Source organism: Lottia gigantea (assembly GCF_000327385.1).
Source record: "Lottia gigantea unplaced genomic scaffold LOTGIsca_29, whole genome shotgun sequence".
In the NCBI taxonomy this organism is placed as follows: Eukaryota; Metazoa; Mollusca; class Gastropoda; family Lottiidae; genus Lottia; species Lottia gigantea.
Genome location: NW_008708943.1, coordinates 535977 through 548717, shown reverse-complemented (window position 1 = coordinate 548717; position 12741 = coordinate 535977).

The following is a 12741-nucleotide window of genomic DNA, read 5'->3' as shown; positions in this document are numbered from 1 at the left end:
TAATAAACTTCTACTTATACCTTGACTGCAATAGCCACCTTTCTTGTTTAACGGAAGTTTGTAAATGTAACATTTAGGCTGTATTGTACGATAATGAATACAACCAATGAGAGTCATCGACAAAAAGTCATAAAAAGTTTTAAGGCTTTCGGTCGAGGACTCTGATTGGCTGTTTTCTCTGACGTACAATCCAATCAATCAAATATAGCTTGTATAGCAAGTATAGATTTCTATATTTTGTCCTGATTTGAAATGGCGGAGAGAGGCAACGCCACACAGTGTGTAATGACTGTAAAACAACTCTACTTAAGATAACGGTCTCCATGAGACTAAGCTAATAGGCTGAAAAATTGTCCGAAGCATTGATCTGAAATATGCTAAAATAACAATATAAACATGTATATGCTACAGTCTTGTCAGCAGAGTGACTTAGGAGCTTAAAACCAATAGGTAACAGATCAACCACAGGGGTCATCTTGCCCACCCGCAAAGTCACCAGCCTAATGCTGCACTATTGGTGCTTCTACGAACACAAATAATTAATTTAAAAGGAAAAGTGTTAAATATCACGTATAATTCATTCGTTCTTTGCGTGTTACCTACAATCCTACATTCTTAATCATATATCATACAGGGTGAAGTTTTTCTTGTTATATTTTCCTTTTTATCTCATCATATTTTTTAAAGATATAGTTTGGTATATCGAAAATAAATTCAAAGTTTTAATGTATAGTGGTTTACTGTGGACTATAGCTCAGCTCTATTAGATGCAGAAAAGTAGGACGTAAACGCAATTACATTTTGACTGACTATATAATAGAACTTGGTACACGTTATATTTTTATAGTATGAACTTGGTACACGTTATATTTTTATAGTATGAACTGGGTATACGTTATATTTATATAGTATGAACTTGGTACACGTTATATTTTTATGGTATGAACTTGTTACACGTTATATTTTTATAGTATGAACTGGGTATACGTTATATTTATATAGTATGAACTTGTTACACGTTATATATATTTTTATAGTATGAACTTGGTACACGTTATATTTCTATGGTATGAATTTGGCACACGTTATATTTTACGTTATGGTATTATGTATGAACTTGATAAACATTATTAGGTAATGTAGGAGACATACTATCATATCTGTACTTTATGTTTGAACTGAACTCAATCTTTTACATGTAGTTAATTTCTACCATTATCTCTGCCTATGATATGTAAACAGAATATTATAATATTTGGTAATAATTAGTAATCATTCTCCCCAACTGGTTCTATTTACATTGCCTAATTACTCGGTAAACATCATTATTGACCTTCTTTGATAAAATTGATATTAACTAACATGCTCATGTCAAAATGTCCTGGGTCTACAAATCAGAGTTATTCCGTACATAAAATGAAATAAAATAGACCTATTGTAAGACTGTTCTGTACCTTATTTAGTATATTATTTACGTTCTGAACCCTGTTCTGAAACTTCAGCTAATGAACTAGCTGTTCAAATCTAATTTATATCTATTATGCCAATGAAATGAAATGGAATTTTATGTCCAACTGAACCTTATTGGATAAACGAAAAGAAATGAATTTAGCTATCTGTTACTGTTCTGTATTAAGTTAATGAAATGAAATTTACCTTTTTAGGGTATAAAATGGAATGGAATTTATGTCCTTTACTTTTCTGCTGCCATTTTGACAAGATTTCACCCGGTCCGAATTATTACATTCAAAGTTTCTTGACTTCTAGCTCAAATATTGGTCCACCTTGATTGTTATATAATTAAATATTTTGAACAACTATTATCAATGCGTGTAAAATAAACCACAGAAAAATAAAAGAAATAAAAATATCTAAAAGAGTTGTGACACAAAATAAAAAAAAATGATTAATAATGAATGAAAAAAAAATATTTAGAGCTGTAATTCAGTTTTAAAACCAATCAGAAATAGACGTAAAACTCCATCATTCTGATATCAATTTGTCCTGCAATCAGAACGTGACTTATTGCGTGTTTTCTGAGATTGTATCTGTTAAATGTCAACTCGGCAATTCTAACTTGTTATAGATTGACATGTTGAATTTATCCGGTATGTTTTTTTCTAATTTGTGACAAATTCATTAAATCAGAAGTTCAAGCTTATCTTTATCCAGAAAATATGTTTTTTATGGATATCTTTGCTTGAATGAGTGATTAAGTGAATGAATGAATCAATTATTCAAAGAACGATTGAATAAAGGGATGAATGAACGATTAAATGAAAGAATGAATTAATATACGATTGAATGAAAGATTAAATGAATAAATGAATGAATTAATAAATAAATAAACAATTAAATGTATGAATGAACCTGTAGCTTGATCAGATTTACCCAGAAAGAAATCTCTAAAATATTAACGATAATAGGATCAAATTGGCGACAGACCTTAGCAACGCATTCCAATATTTCGACTAATCTTTAACAGGTGTGGAAATCGAACAATCCTGATCCTGTCCGTAATAACATTATTTAGTAATCCCATCAGTGACTGACAGGGATTGGGAGAGCACCAGAACAGAACATAGCGGTCACTATTCTGTTAAAGTGATCCCACACCATAGCTATCATCGGTTGCGTATTGTTGTGAAAAAGAAAAAGGCTTTCATGTAGCTTAGTTATGAGTTGCATTTGGAATTCATAGGCATTTTTGCTAACCATACACCACACCATTTTAAAACTTGCTCAATAAGAATGTATTCATCTGTGAACTTACCTGGCCTCAGGGCCACAAAACATTTCTCATGCTCAGCTGAGTCTCAAATTCATAATGCTCCTTGCATCAGGAAAAGATAAAATTTGAAGATTTGTGATGCCATAAACATTGTGATCTAAGGAATAGATTGAATATTAAAATCTTGTTATATAAGAGGTAAAAATCCAAAATATTGTAACATATAAGCTACCTCTTGATTACATTTCTAAAGACCTAAGCTCTGCTATATTAATAATGTTACAGGCACGGGTTGCTTAACCGTCTGAAACACCTGTGACCTCTCTGTGACGAGTTTGTCAACTCAGACAGTCCACATTGCTAAATAGATTTATTTTAGTGGTTTTCCTTCGAAAGATATTGTTAGAGTAAAGCATGAATTGTATAGCTGTCCGAATCACCTGATACCTCTCTGTGAAGGGTTTCTTAAAATCAGCAACGCTTGGGTAGTCCACTCAGCTAATATTGGTTATTTGGTTGTTGGGCAACACTTTTGACTAGTTGACAAACTGGAGACAATATTTTGAAACATAGCTTTCAGTTTGTGAAAATAATACGTCCATGTAAAGATTCTGTTGGGATTTCTGTCTGTCCTCCTCGAGGTTGATGATCAGAAAGTTAATGTGATAACAACCTCTCTTAGGAACTGTCTATAATTATCACGTTATTATGGCGAGTATATGAACAGTTCAACTGTCGTCTAGTGTCAATTGTTGTGAAACTTGTGGGAATTCTTCAACAATGATAATTAAGTTAGGTTATAATTATTTTACAAGGCTGATACACTTGTCACATCGTCAGGGAAAATTATTTGTTTATGGCAATAACAATTGAACGTAAATTCCATTTTTTAAATTAGCCGAATAACATATAGAAGTACGCGAGATTCCATTTTTTCAAGGTTTCAAAATAGTGCACATCAGATCAATAAAGGTTCATTTCATTTCAGTAGGAAACAGAACATGAAATAAATTTCATAAACCCAATAAAACTGTAGGATATACAAATCCATTTCATTTCACTTTATTCTAATAGTCAAACATTAGGATATATAAAACATAATAACAAATTTCATTGCATTAGTCCAATTATTAGGTACCGAAGCCCGGGTACATATTAAATAGGCCTAATTTCAGAACAGTTGGATATAAATATCATTTCATTACAGTACAGAACAATGAAATATAAAATTTCAATTCAGTTATCTAGAAGGATGTAAAATTTCATTTCATTTATTTAGTAACTAGCAGTAAGTTTCAGAACAGTAGAAAATAAAATACGGACAGACTAATTAGAGGTAAAACTACTTTATATAATATTTGTTCAATGTATAAGATATTGAGTATTGTATGTGATAAAAATAAATTTGAAATATTTTATAATTATCGTAATGATATAATAAACATTGTGGTATATCATTATACGTGCCACTTTCTCTAATTAGCTGTGATCGGTTGTCTGGGTTATTTTATTAATATCCACGAAAAAATTATCAAAATTTCACAAAGAGTAGAGATATAGATCTACAGACTCTAAGCTAATTTCATTATAGGAAGTAAATTGATGTCACCGTCCTGGCAAAACTTCCCTTAAAGCACACTAAATGGCATTAACCGTCTCAGATAGGAGATAAAAAAATTATAGCTCCTATGGTCCCACTGTATCCAACACCATAACGTCAAAAATTCATGTCATTTTCTCTAGGCCTCTAAGGATGGACCAAAACCTTATGATCTTTGACCGAGAAGACATGCATTATGAATTACATATTAGTATAATTGTCAATCTACGCGGGGTTCTATTCTAATATTACCATTTCTAATGTCTCTGTTTGACTTACCATACATAATATATATCTCATCTACATTGTAAATATACTCTTAATTGACTTTGTTCATTGAGTCTTCATAAATTCATTTAAAACCCCGCATGTTTTGATAAATATATTCCGAGTTAAGTTTTATTTATTTATAATTTTAGCGTTAAAGTGCGAACGAGGTACGTTGTCTGGACTGGATTACGGTGTGGAAAATAAAAGAAACCAGGGTCAGTGCACAATGAACGTCTAATTTTTTTATATGCGACTGTTCTACGAATATTTTCCTTTATGTACACTTCACAGCGTTGTATATCTTTATTATTTCATACTGAAGCAGAAAATGATGACGTCAATTCATTTAAAATAAATCGTTTGAAAATATGAATCTGAGATGTTTTTAAAAAACGTCATCGTTATAATTATTTATTGAAGGAACAGAAATAGATTTAAATTTTCTTTTTCATTGACATTAATGACAGCTCATCTGTTATAGAACTCATTCCTAAAAATAGTACTCCTGAAATTATTTTATACAAACTATCTTGTTAAACTGATCAGTCAACTAGCGGATTGTGATATCAAACTATTGTGTCTAACTCGCTAGCTGATTGTGAAAGCAAACTTTTGTGCCCAACTCGCTAGCTCTTTGTGATACCAAACTATTGTGTCCAATTAGCTAGCTCTTTGTGATACCAACCTATTGTGTCTAACTCGCAAGCTGATTGTGATACCAAACTATTGTGTCCATCTCGCAAGCTGATTGTGATACCAAACTATTGTGTCCAACTCGTTAGCTGTTTGTGATAGCAAACTATTGTGTCCAACTCGCTAGCTGTTTGTGATACCAAACTATTGTGTCCAATTAGCTAGCTCTTTGTGATACCAACCTATTGTGTCTAACTCGCAAGCTGATTGTGATACCAAACTATTGTGTCCAACTCGCAAGCTGATTGTGCCATGACCTAGCCAGCTGAAAACTCTCGTGTCGAACTAGCCTGCAGTTAGTCCGAAACATCTGCCTATATTCAAGCCTCCGATAGCTATTGTTACAGAAACCCACTATTGTCAAAAGAGCTGAAACTGGAATAGGGGCAGATGTTTCGGGCAAGCCAGCGGAATGCGATGTAAAAAAATATAGTGTCCAACTACACATAATATATAGGCTTACAACTTTGGGCCTTTCTCCGAACCAGATCGTTGGTATTCGGAATGTAATCAGTATAACTAATAACCTGCAGTACTTTGTGCCAAGCTATTGGGCACGAACTAGTCCCATTCTGTCATTACACTAAACTATCAGCTGGTTTGTTCGACTCTTTTGTTACCTTGGTAACTTCTAGGAAAAAGTAGAAGCTTATATTAGGCAAATAATTCCACTAGATTGAATGAAGTAAAATAATGGAATTGAAATACCCAGAGCTGTATTTAGATAGAATTGAATTAGATCTTTTCCATGCAGCTAAGATAATTCATCTCGGGCAGTAGCACTTACCAATATTTAAAAATTGAGATTTCTTTAACTGTTTTTCAAAACTACTAATTAAATTTGCGAAAATTATAGTTTTTAGCCCGGTACAGACAGGCTAATGGTAGGAGAAACGGGGGATGATAATACTTAGTGAAACATTGTACATGTGGAATTTATGTTATTTGTTCGCTAGACTTATAATTAAGTTAAATTATTAAGAAATACAGGTTTGATCATAAAGACTGTTTTATCTTATTTAATGTTCACGTTGAAACACGCCAGACAAAATTATTGGTTTATGTACAATAATGTAATGCTGTATAAGGGGATATTGTCGTCTAAATTTTGCTTCTGTTTTCTGCTGTTTTGACCACTCGTAATAATTTTCTAAATGATAAGCCGACGTCGGGTTCGTCAGAAATTAATTAAAACTTCGGAAATAATGACAATTTAAGGAGATTTCTTTTAGAAAAATAAAACCTGTTAAACTCCAGCAAATTTTATCATTATGGCCACAGCAAACTTTTCATGTGCCAATATACTAGCTAATTGAACACGATATTATTACGACAATTTTACCTGATTACCGCAATATAGTCAAAAAGTAGGATATAGAAATATTTCACCAGGAAAAAAAAGTCTCATTTCATTTCGATCGATGCAAAAATTCCTTGTTTGAGATGCTTTGTGGTTGTACATATTTGATCGTCATCAGATACGATATTATTGATATTTTACCGAACATAACTATACTGATATTATTTCAATAAACATTCATATTTGATACTGTTTATTTGAATTTTTCGAATATTTGAACTGACTGAGACGAATAAAATAAAAATGATTTAGTTTCTGTATCTTTATTCTCTCAAGGAATGGAATGGAGTTTTGTGTGCTACTGTTCTGTAACTTATTGGTATAATGATAAAATTAAATGAACTGAAAGTGAGAAAATTGTGGCAATACAGTGGTATCAATAATCCTTGCTGGAATTTCTTTTCATCATGGTCCAATTTGAAGCAGGGGTACTGACCAATAACGCATTTGGTTTTGTACACGAGTTCAAAGGGGTCATAACGATTTTAACCTGTTCAAAACTAAAAAATGTCGCAACTGATTATCAGGTAACCTCAAATCAGCACCCTAACTGAAAACCTTCAAAATCTTAAGTCGTCTACATCTGAGGTCAAATATTTAATTGCTTATGAGAGCTGATGATGAAAAGATGTCCGCTTTCCAATTTGGCATGATGTTATTATACTCATTGATCCCGAGACAATAGAGTGTTTATATTTCACTCATCAATTCTTTCATTTGCTTGGTTACGTCGAACAAATGGCATGTGAGGGTTCTTATCTCGGTCGGCGTGTGGCAGTCAGATGACATGTTCACTCATAATTCTAGTCGACCCAGCTGTAAATGGGTACGGGAAAGATCAATGCCGAGAGGTCTCGCCAAGGATCCTTGGGGTATAACTGTGAACCTAAGTTGTTATCCTTGTAAAATACAGTTGTTTCTTTCTATTTCAAACCTGTCCGCCTTCATCTATTCCAACTCGACGTGAAACCAACGGAAGTAATTATTGCCATTGATCACCAGACAATCGAGTGTTTATTTTCCACATCAACGAGATGTTTCTTCTATTTACTCTGGCACTAGACATATCAGGAACCTCGGTTGTTAGACGCTTGACCTTTCTTGTTTTCAATGATGGATATTTCCTAATTACCTAGAAAATGAGTTTAGTTATTTCTGTCGAGGAATTTTTAAACAATGGTCCATTATTTAGATGTTCAATTCAAAGATCACAATCGTTGACTAGACTCTGAGCATGTCTCATTTCGCCTAATTGACAAGAACTCATCTCATGCTGTCGTATGAGAAATGTAGCAAAACAACTCAAAGACAATTTTGACGGCATCGTCATCAAAACCACGCCCCGCTTCGGACACGATGAAGAGAAAAGACTGTGCTTTAAATGACATGTCTAAAAACATTATCAAAACTTCCGCAGTTCCACAAAAATAAGTCATTGATGACGTCACTTATCGCAAAATATGCTTTATCACATAAGACCATTCGCAATTAGTGACATCATCAAATGCTTAGTTTTAGTAGAATTGCAGAAACCACAGACGTCTAGTTGAATGGTGCGATACATATAATTTCTTTTAGAAAACCTTTTTACAATCCCTTTAATAACCTACGACTAATTTTCCAGTTGATCCAGCTGAAAATGTTTCAGGTATAAGCATGTTTCAACCGGCAATGAACCTCGAGGATCTGGATATAGATACATTTCGATCATTCCTGCTGATTTTCAGCAAGTGAAAGTATTTACAATGAATTTGTTGAAAGCTCCGTTAATATGCAATCTGATCCTGTAATGTATTTTACATCTTTCATCGGTTACCGACATCGTATTGAGCTAGTATAGATTAGAATAGTAAATATTGTTAAAGGAGATTTACATTCTACCGTTCTGAAAAGAAAATACGAATCATATACATTGTGAAATGCTATATATAAAATGAGAAAAAAACATAACTACAGCCTTTATTTACAAAATAGCCTGGGAATGTCTCGAGTAGAGTAAATCGATTCCGAAATAACTATGGAAGTAAAAAAATAGAAACATATTTTTTTAGGCTACATCCGTCTTTTCTGATTCTATTTGGTTCAAGCAGTTTGGGTGTCCTTGCAAATATGGCAGTGGAACTTGAAATTCAAGTACTTGGTTTGTAAAGATAGACAGTTTTGGGTTTCCCCGAAGTATAGTTTCTGATATCAAAATCAACAAGTAAAATTATTCAACAAATTCAAAAATCATTGCGGAAAATAGATGAAAATTGGCTGATATGAAAAATATAGTCTTTTTTGAATTTCTTAAACAGTTTAATGACATTGATGGTTATTACACAGAAACCAATCTAAATAATTATAGATTTTCAGTAATTATTCTTTTCTATTAATTATATAGTAAGAAACTAATGAAGGTCTAATTAGATTGAAAAACTGGAGAATAACAATTAGTTCCATCTGAATGGCCTGTTCTGATTTCTTTTCGAAATTCCATGTTTTGTTGTTGATTGATGACAGAATTACTTATTTACAAAGACAACAACTTCGGTTTCGTGGATTTCTAGTCTTTTTGGTGATAAAAGTGTAGACATTGAAATAAATTTTACTTGTCTAACTTCAGTAGGGACGCAAGATGAAATAGGTCAGTCTTTCTGTTTTATTTATATATTGCTATACAATATTGATGTATTGAGTATTTTAACAGTGGTGTTTATATTGCTCTACAGCTGATGTATTGAACACTATTTTAACAGTGGTGTTTCTATATCGCTCTACAGTTGATGTATTGATTATTCTTTTAACAGTGGTGTTCTATATTGCTCTACAATTGATGTATTGAGCATTATTTTACCTGGTGTTTCTATATTTCTCTACAGTTGATGTATTGAGCACCATTTTAACAGTGGTATTTCTGTATTGCTCTACAGCTGATGTATTGAACATTATTTTAACAGTGGTGTTTCTATTTTGCTCTACAGTTGATGTATTGATTACTCTTTTAACAGTGGTGTTCTATATTGCTCTACAATTGATGTATTGAGCATTATTTTAACTGGTGTTTCTATATTGCTCTACAGTTGACGTATTGAGCATTATTTTAACTGGTGTTTCTATATTGCTCTACAGTTGATGTATTGAGCATTATTTTAACTGGTGTTTCTATATTGCTCTACAGTTGATGTATTGAGCACTATTTTAACAGTGGTGTTTCTATATTGCTCGGCAATTGATGTATTGAGCATTATTTTTACTGGTGCTTCTATATTGCTCTACAGCTGATGTATTGAGTATTATTTTAACTGGTGTTTCTATATTGCTCTACAGCTGATGTATTGAGTATTATTTTAACTGGTGTTTCTATATTGCTCTACAATTGATGTATTGAGCACTATTTTAACAGTGGTATTTCTATATTGCTCTACAGCTGATATATTGAACATTATTTTAACAGTGGTGTTTCTATATCGCTCTACAGTTGATGTATTGATTACTCTTTTAACAGTGGTGTTCTATATTGCTCTACAATTGATGTATTGAGTACTATTTTAACAGTGGCATTTCTATATTGCTCTACAATTGATGTATTGAGCACTATTTTAACAGTGGGGTTTCTATATTGCTCTACAATTGATGTATTGAACATTATTTTAACAGTGGTGTTTCTATTTTGCTCTACAGTTGATGTATTGATTACTCTTTTAACAGTGGTGTTCTATATTGCTCTACAATTGATGTATTGAGCATTATTTTAACTGGTGTTTCTATATTGCTCTACAGTTGATGTATTGAGCATTATTTTAACTGGTGTTTCTATATTGCTCTACAATTTATGTATTGAGTATTATTTTAACTGGTGTTTCTATATTGCTCTACAATTGATGTATTGAGCATTATTTTAACAGTGGTGTTTCTATATTGCTCTACAATTGATGTATTGAGCATTATTTTAACAGTGGTGTTTCTATATTGCTCTACAGTTGATGTATTGAACATTATTTTAACAGTGGTGTTTCTATATTGCTCTACAATTGATGTATTGAGCATTATTTTAACAGTGGGGTTTCTATATCATTCTTCAATTGATGTATTGAGTACTATTCTAACAGTAGTATTTCTTTATTGCTTTATAATTGTTGTAGTGAGTACTATTTTAACAGTGGTGTTTCTATATTGCTATACAGCTGATGTATTGAACATTATTTTAACAGTGGTGTTTCTATATTGCTCTACAGTTGATGTATTGAACATTATTTCAACAGTGGTGTTTCTATATTCCTCTACAATTGATGTATTGAGCATTATTTTAACAGTGGGGTTTCTATATCATTCTACAATTGATGTATTGAGTACTATTCTAACAGTAGTATTTCTTTATTGCTTTATAATTGATGTAGTGAGTACTATTTTAACAGTGGTGTTTCTATATTGCTCTACAGCTGATTTATTGAACATTATTTTAACAGTGGTGTTTCTATATTGCTCTACAGCTGATGTATTGAGCACTATTTTAACAGTGGTGTTTCTATATTGCTCTACAGCTGATGTATTGAGCACTATTTTAACAGTGGTGTTTCTATATTGCTCTACAGCTGATGTATTGAACATTATTTTAACAGTGCTGTTTCTTTATTGCTTTACAATTGATGTATTCAGCAATATTTTTACAGTGAAAATATTGTATTATTGTAATTCAAAAACATGCAGATTGCAACAAAACAAATCCAGAAGGAGTTCTACGCCCTTTCAGAAGATGAAGAATAGTGTGCAATCTCTCATATACACATAAAGGAAATTTATAGAGCTATATCCCTTTATCTATAGTTGAAATAATTGTTAAATTTCCAATTGGTTGGGTTTGTATGAAAATTTATTAGAAGCGATCAATTATGATCAACAAATGTTATTGTTAAAGAGACGTCGAATAAATAGGGTTAGATAATAATTCTACGTTAAATACTGATTTATTACAGTGATTGAAAAATAGCTTGTTACTCCTTGGCCCTGTTCCATCGTCGTATACCACGTCACTCATACTATCTTCTCAATGTAGAACTATAACGAACTTCGTCTTATACCTTGCCTACAATACCTACAATATGTAGCTATTTGATTGGATTATACGTTAGCGAATACAGTCAATCAGAATCTTCGATTGAAAGTCTGTAAAAATAAGCCGTAATGTTTGCAGAATATGGAACTAAACAGTCGATCACAGTTGCTTGTAAGCGGTCAATTTCAGGTTAATAAGGTTTCGTTTAAGTCGACAGGAACGGGTCTGTTCAGATGCTTTCCTGCACCAGTCGACCTTAGTTTACCATTACTCAATAAAAATTTAGAATTACACGAATGGGTTACTTTAATACATCTTGAAGAAATTACACTTGACTTAGTAATTGTTATTCACTTACATAAACAAAAATGTACTGACATTTCAATATTTATAATATGTTTCTTCTACTTCAATTGGCATTTTATAATTTTGGCATTGTAAAAAATAAATGTCAAGAGGAAAGAAAAGAAAATATAAGTGGCAGCCCAGAAGAAATAAAAAAAGCAGTATGTCAACCGAAACGTTGTGATCAACAACCACTAAGATCACTAAGTTTGTGTAAAAGCATTTTTCTTTGAAAGCTAATAGAAATTGACAGCCGTCTTTTTTTTAATGCGATACAACTTTTGTTATTGTTGATCAACTGAACATTGTTTTGTGGTTGGAACATCGTCCCCACTAGTCCGAAACAGCTGCCTAAATTCCAGCCTCTGATCTCAGCCTGAGATAGTTTTCAGAGGCTGAAATAAATTAAGATGTTTCGGTCTGTGACGGTTTAAATTTGTCCTTCAGATTTTTCAAGCAAGATTTCTCTGTGATAATTCTGTTTTTATGCCTCGTATGCCAGTTGTTTCTAGCTTACGATTTGAAATAAAATGAAATTTCCAGCGTTTTCGATACCATAGTGTACTTGTGTATATATCGGTTGCTGCCGACATGACAGTTTGCCCTTGAAGTTAATGGATCCTGTCACAGGTATTTGTCTACAGATAGTTTGTTATGGTATTATCAATGGTCCGATATAAAACAATAACCGTGTATAGCGATTAGAC